The 9,882-nt window shown below is 32.6% G+C and overlaps 1 non-coding gene across 1 annotated transcript; it reads right to left on the reverse strand.

Annotated features, from left to right (window-relative positions):
• Window positions 1-9,459: 9,459 nt before the first annotated feature.
• On the reverse strand, window positions 9,460-9,600 carry LOC129081221 (U4 spliceosomal RNA). The gene has a single exon (XR_008530283.1). It is a non-coding gene; the product is annotated as a U4 spliceosomal RNA (small nuclear RNA).
• Window positions 9,601-9,882: the final 282 nt, after the last annotated feature.

Consider the following 9,882-nt stretch of genomic DNA (forward strand, 5'->3'; position numbering starts at 1 on the left):
GTTTCCTACTATTTTTATTACTATATTTTTATAATATAGTTTGAAATTGGGAAGTGTGATGCCTACAGCTTTTTTCTTTCTCAAGATTGCAATTGCTTTTCAGGGTCTTCTGTGATTTCATCTGAATTTTAGTATACTTTCTTTATTTCTTTGAAGAAATGCCATTTGCATTTTCTAGGAATTGCACGGAACCTACGCATCACTTTAGTAGTGTGGGCGTTTCAAAGATATCATTCTACCAATCCAAGAACAAAAAACATCTTTACATTTATTTGCTCTTCTTCAATTTCTTTCATCAGTATTTTATAGTTTTTAATGTATAGTTCTTTTACTTTCTTGGTTAAATCTATTCCTAAGCAGTCTATTCTATTTGATGCTATTATTAGTTAAATAATTTTCTTTGTATCTTTTTCAGTTGTTTCATCCACTGTTAATGTAGAGAAATATAAATAACTTTTGAAGTTAATTTTGTATCCTGAAATTTTACTGAATTCGTTTATTATGTCTAATATTTTTTTGATGCAGTTTAAGATTTTCTATATACAAGATTAGGTCATGAGCAAACAGAGACAATTTCCATTCTTCCTTTACAATTTGAATGTATTTTATTATTTATTTTTATTGCCTGATTGTTCTGGCTAAGTGTTACAGTAATGTATTGAATAGGAATATGAGTATAAGTACCTTTTCCTCATTTTAGAGGGGAAATCTTTAAATATTTCACTGCTGAATAAGATATTATTTTTAGCCTTGTCATATATGACTTTTATTATGGTGAAGTGTGTTCTTTGCAAATGCAATCCTTTTAGTTTTTATCATGAAAATGTGTTGAAATTTATGAAACAAATTTTTGTATCTATTAAGATAATTGTATCATTTTTGTCTTTCATTCTATTAATATGTATCACATTTATTGATTTGTGTATCATGAACCACCCTTGCATCCTAGAGATTCATCCCATGTGATCACGGTGAGTGATCTTTTTAAAATACTATTGAATTATTTTGTTGAGAATTTTTGCTTCTACATTCATTATGGACACATTCCAGTAGCTTTCTTTTCTTGTAGCATCCTTATATGGCTTTAGCATCAGGGTAATGTTGGCCACGTAAAATTATCTTTGGAGTGTTCTCCCCTTTCCAATTTTTTGTATACTTTGAAAAGAATTAACATTAATATTCTTTAAATGTTGGATAGAATTTACCTATAAAGGAAAGATTTTCACCTGCATGATGGAATGTTCTGTGACCCTGGGCTTAGTGGTAAAAGGTGCCAAATATGTCATAGTTTTGAGTCCAGTGGTTGTAATGAGTCACTGGCTCAGGCCACCGGGTGCCAGAGCATTGACAACTTCATGGTCCTTGGTGAACACTGAAGGGCATCCACTGAGGCTGCAATGGCTGTTGTTGTCCTCATTGGTACCTCCAGGTCCAGAATCTAAGGACCAGAGCAGAACACAGAGGTGATTAGAGCTGGTGGTGTTTACACTCAGCTGTGAGGGGCAGCTCCAGGTATCTGTGTAGTGTTAGGGGCCAATTGCAAACATACACGTAGAAATGTGAACCAAAGAAAGCAGCCAACTTTGAGTGCACTGATAGCTGCAGGAAGTCCTAACTATCATCTTGAACTCCTGTGGCTTATGTTTCTCATCGCTGGTTCATGACAGTGGAGGTTGGTGTTAGCAGTCAGGATGGGAGTGTGCCGGTACAAAGCTGCTGGTGAGAACATGATACAGTCCAGTAGCAAGAGACAGAATTATATCCAGAGCCACACACAGCTGTGGGATCTCTGGTTTTTGTCCTGCAATTGTACCAGATGGGAGGGCTAGCCTTGAGCATATGCAAAGCTGGGAGGGTCAGCTGCAGGCATCTAGGCTGGTGTGTTGAACAGCCAAAGAGGAATAGGCTGGCTGTCTTTGCAGTTCTCTGCCTCTGGCATGGACAAGAGGGATAGAAAGCTGGAGGAACTCAGGCAGTTAGCACCAGCAAATGCTAATACCTGAGGGGCAAAAACTGGTAAAATCTGCAGGGAGTCTGCAGAGGCTATTGGCTGTTGGTTTCTTAAGTGACTATAGATGCTGAGCTGGTCTGCAAAGCAGGCCCTGGGAACAGCATTCATTCCCATGATGTGTCTGATGCTGGTAGCTTCTGCTTTTCTTCTTTGTTCTCATCAGTCTGTACCTCTCAGCTTTGCTGGTCTCGAGTAGAGTGAATTTAAAGTAGGTCCTTTGTGTGATGCCTTAAAAGGCTGGTGAAACTAATTGCTCACTGAGCTCTTCCTTTCTGAGTAAGGGGAGCTCATTCTAGCTGGGGAGATCTCTCTTGGTGGCAAGCAATGCCAACTTTGGGGATGGGATAATGCAGCCGAAATAAAGCTGTTCTTTTGTTTCCTAAGGTTATTCTCAAGTTTGTTTGTTCTTTGCTAAAAAAGTTTCTTGAGTAGATTCCAGATCTCATTTTTTTCAAGGATTTCTGTCTAATGGTTGACCTTTGTGGAGAAATAAAGGATGGCATTCCCACTTTGCCACCTTGGCTGTTGTCACCCCACAGTATAACTGGTTCTAATGGTAATTATCTTCCTTTTCTGGTTCCGCTACATATCTATCACTGTTTTCTTGTTTGGATCTTGCAACACTTATATAGGAGGTAGAAAATATAGTATATCTGAAACTTTTTTTTAATCTTTATTGTATTTTTTTCTATTACCTCTTAGTCCCCTAATCCCTCCTCCCTCCAGCAATCACCACACTATTGTCCATGTCCATGAGTCCTTTATACTTTTTGCTCAGTCCTTCCAAATTTTTGACTCATTGTTTTACTCTGGCCTTTGATAACTGCAGGGTTTCTGGTTTTATTTTATGCTGTTTAAATCCACTGTCTTAACTGATATTTTTCCATAGAAATATATCCTCTTTAGCCTTCTTGGTCTTTATTTTATATAACCATTTTTTGCTTATATAAAAAGAAGCTTGAAAGGTAACATAAAATGGTACCATGTATTATAGAAGCCTGAATTGGCATACAGAGAATAAGATTTTATGTTACAGGGCTTACTTTATATTTTCATGAAATTGAATGAAATAATAAATACTTAAGTTAAAAAATAAAAATACAAAAGGAGAATATATAGTTTATACTTGAGTGTATATTGTATACATTTTTGAAGAGATCCGTGCACAATTTTTATCTTCCAGGAATTAACTTTAATGTCCAACAACTGGGCCAACCTCTACAGGGGCTTTGAGGTATCAAGTACTCCATTTGCATCTATCCATTAGTATTCTGCTGTTTCATTCATTTAAAATTCTATTGCATTTACAACTCTCATTATATCAATTATATACTAGTACTTATGTGAGAAGGATCCTCCTAGCTTAGCAGCTCTTTGCTATGAATATGTACTATTCTATAATACTACAGGGGTTCTCAAGGTACATCTCTTATTTACATAATAAGTAAAAATCCAATTCTGCTGCCCTATACCTTTTTTGAAAATATCTGTTATATTAAAGGCATTTTCAACAAAGCCTCTTGAGATGTAGTTAGGAGAAAGATTGCCTTTTTATCAGAAAATATATTATCATAAGAATATTACCTCATTGTTCTGCCATTTAATTATACAAAAAGATGCAGCCTTTTGTGTGTTATATTTGTTTTTTTTAATTAAATACACATTTATGATATCTTTCTTTAAATGTCACTTCAGGGACTAAAGCATAGATTTGGACATCTAACATCACATCTTGAAAGCAGCCCTACTGAAATATTAGGGAAAATTGTCAGAACAGAAAAAATAAATTAGCTAACCAGGTAATAGTATCATTCATCTAGATTTGGAGTCCATTCGGGTGTTCATAAAATAAGAACAAATTTCTTTCTACCTGAGATATCAAACATCTAGATTAAGATTAGATAAAAAAAAAAGGCTACTGATTCAGATGCTTTTAAAGGTCTATTTTTGTAAATGATTTACAAAGTGCAATGTTTCTCCTTGACCTAAAGCATTTGTGCTTTTAAAAAATAACTTTATGCTTAGATTAACTGAGTTTATAATTTTATTGAACATTGTGAATTTTAAGGAGTGAAACTATTATTAATTGGTCTGAAATAATAGAATTTTGTTGAAAATAATTTAATCAATATGAATCATATGCATTTCTGAATGTTTTCAGTGCTATTTTGTTATTATAATAAAAAAACATGTCATTTTACAATCTTAGATAAGAACAAATTGCAAGAGATCTGCCAAAATTTGTGCTGATGCTAACATATATACTAAAAAAATCTACCTCCATATCTATCTGGTTAATTTCAACCTTATAGAATAAAAAGATAAATATAAAACATTTATCGTTATAATTTATGGAGTAGCTACTAGTCCTGACTTTATAGGAACTAATAATGTAGACTAAAGGGATTTTACCACCTGATGATCTCAAGATTTACAATAGATTTTTCCTATGTTTTATGCATAGACAAGCATAGTATATGTTTTATGTTGTTTTACATAGATTTCCCTAAATATCGATTTCTCCATTATTGAAGTTTTACTAAATGTACTGACAGTAAACTTATTAACCCTTACAGATGTCCAAACTCTGATCCCATGAAACTGTGAATATTTTATCTTACACATCTGAGAATTGAGGTTGCAGAGAGAATTGAGTTTGCTAATCAGATGTCCTTTAAATTGGGAGATTATCTTAGGTTATTTATGTAGGTCTGATATTGTCAAAAGTTTCTGAAAAGTAGAAGAGAACAGGAAGATGAGAGTGATTTGATATGAGAATTGGACCTGCTGTTGTTGGCTTTGATGATAGAGAAAAAATGTTGATTGTTGTGTGAACTCTAGAAGCTGAAAAGGGTAAGGAAATGAATTCTTTCCTAGAACATCCAGAGGGTATGCATGTAGCCCTGTTAAAATGTTGATTTGAGACCACTGAGACCTATTTCCAAATTCTGACCTCCAGAACTGAAAGATAATAAATCTATGTTTTAAGTCACTAAATTTTTGATAGTGCGTTACAGCAACAAAAGAGCAATAATATGGTATGTTACCATGCTATTAGCAAACTTTATAATATCTTTGTCTTATTGCTTTAGGCAGGTGAATGTTTTCTCTCTATGAATTGCTGGTAGCTTTGTGATAGGTTTTATCTTATTTCATCCTCCCATATGGTTTGAGCCAGCCCTCAGAAGACATTTTTTATTTTGCACACAATGTGAGTAAGAAACTAGATAGAGCAAATATTTATGCAGATTTAGAAGACAAATTTATTGGCATACTTGCTTGAAAATTGCCTGGGTTGAAACAAATGAAATGGAAGTTGTAACTCACAGTGCTAAAGTAGCACTTTCCTTTTCCCTGGGGATATATTTAAATATATATGTATATCAATATTAGTTTGTGCAAAGAAATATGTATGCTATGATAGCATATGAAATGATTTTCTTATTATGACCCTGTTGATTTATATTCCATCTCTTCTGGCACATCCTTATTAAAGTAAGAATACAATTATTCTTGATGACTTTTGTTCCTTTTTTACAATCACAGATACTGGAAAATTGTAATCAGCATCTTGAAAAGAATAAGTTCATATTAACCAGCATCTATTTTTTTTTCAGTCCAACCTCTGGATTAGTTGGCAGGGTTTGTTCCTAAAAGTATCTGCATAAACATAACTGGCTTTTGTTTTAAATGATTTTGTCTCTGCTCCAGAAGACCGGCTCTTGTGTAGGTCACATGCAACAAACTATTAATGCTGATAAATATCACTAATCCAAAGTTCTTTATAAATTCCTATTTTACACAATATATAAAACCAGAAAAATAAAATTAACAGCATCTATCTGAGCTATATACTCTCTTCCCATTTTGTAACTACTTCTTCAATACCTTCCTGAAATTTTTTTTTATATAGTTCCTATTTCCTTCCTAAATACATAAATCTCTTTCTGGTATACTTTTAGTATTTTCTGTTGCAATGTTTTGAGTGCATTTAGTTAATGGCAGAATGACAGTTATTTCATCTCTTTTACATCTTTTCTGTGGACTTATATTTACTTTGTCTCTATAGAGAATAATTCTATATGCTGTTTTAGAAGAAACTCAGTGGACTCAGTTGATTTAGATATAACTATGTTGTTTTACTTTCTATAGTAATACAAATCTTTAAAAATGTTTGTGTGCGTGTGTATATGTGTGTGTGTGTGTGTGTATAATTCACACACACACACACACACACATACTTGTAGCTTTTCATGAAATACTGAGAACATGCAATGTCAATCATAAACTCACCAGACCTGGAAAGTATACATAGTTTATAACATTATTGTTGGTCTTTTCTATAAAATGCTAAAAGAGTTATTTCTGTGAGCTCTTTCACATAAACTTTGATAACCACAGTTTAGTATAAATATAGAATTCAGGATTTTTCACAAATATAACATGTTTAAATATTTAAACTAGTCATTTTATTAGCTGTTCTTGTCTAGAGTAATCTAAAAAACTTCTCCATTTTCTACTGTTTTGACAACACGTCACCATAATAATAGAAACTTACTTTTTGAGTGTTTATTTTGTTTAAGTCCATTTTACCTGCATTAGAATGTGGCACATGGACTGTAGTGACTCTGTGGACTTCAGATTGTGAGCCTGAACTGCCTGAATTTAGGTTTAAGTGCCTTTTCACTTACTCTATACTCAAATCTCTCATTTATAAAATAAAGTTAGTAATGAATGAATCATAATTATATAACTGTGACTTGCCTTATGACCACCCAAATCATAAAATTCCTTCAGCAACACTCACAGTTCTTAAAGCAATGGTTAATTTCAGGGCATATATAGCTTTATTTCATCACTATCAACCTTCTGAAATACCTAGTAAACACTACTTGGTCTAATCACTGGACTTCCTAAGCATGAATTGCTTCCACCACATCGTCTACTGTGTCCTCTGCAAGAAGGCACACTGACATGTACTATGTTTACAACCCTCTGTTTTCATGTGTCAATTTCATGCACAGGAGCAGAGGAGGTGCAGCCATATGCATGTCTGCCATTACTTATAACCCAACTCATCTATGACATCCCGTGGCATGTTCTAAGTTTTTTTAATTAATCTTGAATCACAGACAATAATATTTTTCTCTAAGAGTTTTTGTAATGATAAAGTTGAATGAGTTTGTCCTCTAATAAAGCATAGAACAAGGTGCTCATTAACTGAGACTTTCCATTCCATCTATTTCATCTTCTCTTGGTACTGTAAGTATCACTCACTTAAGAACTGGCCTGACATAATCAAGTTTTATTTAATTATAAAGTATACATTCTACCACAAGCAATGATGTAAGAATGATCCTCAGGAATGGTCTCTATTCTCAAAAGCAAGTGAATGTGTTACACTGTCCATCATAAAACAAGAGCAAGAGTTAAAAGAGTCATTTCTAGATCACAAGAATCTAATTGGTCCTCAAGACTCTCATTTATGTAAATTTGTAATTAATTGTTTGTAACAGAACAGCAACAACAAAAATATAATGTCCACTCTCTATTCTGTGGCCCTGGCATCACATATGGGTAAATGTCAAATTTTTAAGAGCAATGCTTCAATTTGAAACCTTAATACTAGTTATTTTTGTCCTCAACATCCTTTTTCCTTACACTCTATCTCTTGTTCTGGGGCTTAACCTACATTAGAGCTATCTTCTTATCTAAGTAAGATTGTTCATAGTTTAATTTATATACTTCTTTATTGCAGTGAAATAGAAACTTTTGGATTGTATGAAACAGATAAAGCTGAAAGAGTTTTCTTTCCTACCAAATGCGATTGCAAGGAATATTTAGATATTGACCAATATTCCCTGCCTTTCTGCCCGTAGGAGGAATTCTTCAATTGTCCAAATCCTTATGAATTCAACATATGCATGTCCCATTATGAAATTCAAGTTGACCTTACAGAAATCGCCCATGGTACAGGTGAGCCTATGCAGATGAATCGCTGAAAGATCAACTGGATAACTTTGCTAAGTAGAAGTGCAGTTGTTTATGGAATCATAATCTCAAAGGAAAAAGAACATTTTATTGGTTACTTGAAAATACTTCACAGTCATCTTGCTGATGATATGTTACTTAGTTCTTAAAAAAAAAAGTAAAGAGAGCTAAACATACTTGAAAACATCCTTAAATTACCAATCTCTTTCTCCATCCCCTTTCCAAGTGCCCGATTCCCCTCCATTTTTTTCACCATCCCCTCAGGTGGAGAACACAGCAGTACAATGAATATCAGTTTTCATAAAGGAGATAGTTTGGGAGAAAATCTCATAACACTCTCATATGCCCCTATAATATTAAATTTATTGCTTTGGATGTTTGTCTCTAGTAAAGAAAAAAATAAAGACACATTAAAAATGTGGAGTAAGACAGCTATAATAATATCCGATAACTGTATTGAATTTGTTTCTATATTGCAGGGCATTAAGTTACCCATTTATCGTAGATAAGGTTCCATATAGGAAATGTTATATGGAAAAATTAAAATATGTTGTTAGAAAAAAGAAATTTTGTCCTACATAGTCAAAACAGCCAAATGAACCCAAGCAGTCCAATCTGGAAAGACTAGGAGAATTAAATTTTTCTGCCATGTGATCTGTGTCTTCTACACTAGTGATATTGAAGATTTTCAGTTACATATAAGATATATATTGATATAGATACATTATAAAAATATATTTGATTTCTTATTCTAAATCACTTGTCATTTGTTGACTTGTATATACAATATTATTAAGTAGGCAAAATAATTCACATATATAAATTAAAGTTACATGTATTAATAAAGGTTAACAATGCCTGAGGGTTTTGTAAATAAGTTTATATTCGAGGAACAATGTACAATTTATTTCATCACCTTTAATAAAAGCAGTACAGAAATGTTCTGAGATGTTAATGATGCTGTTTCTCTTATCTTTTATTTTTACCTTCAAGTAAGACATTATTTTTTTCTTTGGAATGCCACTATAAATACTGATATTTAAAGACATCCAAATTTAAATAAAATACGTCAAAATGTATTCTATTAATTTTATCTTTTCTCATTTTAGAAATTATCTGTTACTTTTACTTTGAGAGAACAATATGTCATCATTCCTCAACATACTAGTCTTTATGGTTTTCTATTAGCTGAATTTGGGAATAAAATATAAAGTATCAACTTAAAATTTGATTGACAATAGGTGTGTATATGATAGCCCAATATCATCAAGAAATATTAATCTGATTAAAAAAAGTCGTTATTAGACAAACCCTTTCAGAGAAAACACAAGCTTGTCAATCAGAATTCCTTTTCTATTTCACAAGAAAACTGCTATGGTTACCTTAGAAATCTTTTGACATTCAAATATCAGTTCTACCAATTTTAATTTTTATGTATTTATTTTTTTAAAATTCAGTCTCCATAGGGACTGTCAAAAATTATCAATGCTGACTGTATGTCAAGTTGTCATGGCAGGGTATTGCGAAAATTTTTCAATTAGCAATAATCACCCCTCAGATAAACCTCATTGGCTACAATACTGCCACTGCACAAAGCTCCACTAATTTTAATTTTAATGAAGCTTCTGAAGTCTTGTCAAAAGCTATATTTATCTTATATTTTCAAACATATTCTCAATATTATGCAGGCATTTTTCTCTCAAATATGAGAATCTGTTGCAAACTTTTATGATAAAATTAAAATTGTGCTATTTAACTCTTCTAATTAACAGGATCTTTGAAGGAAGTTAGTATGCAGAATATTATTTTTGTTTTTAATAATTGAAATTCATAGGCAAGCAGAATATTTTAAAAATCAGGAATATAAGTGCCTAAAACCT

The sequence above is a fragment of the Pteronotus mesoamericanus genome, unplaced genomic scaffold, assembly GCF_021234165.1.
Source record: "Pteronotus mesoamericanus isolate MK-2021 breed Mesoamerican mustached bat unplaced genomic scaffold, CSHL_Meso_final contig_94, whole genome shotgun sequence".
Classification (NCBI taxonomy): Eukaryota; Metazoa; Chordata; class Mammalia; order Chiroptera; family Mormoopidae; genus Pteronotus; species Pteronotus mesoamericanus.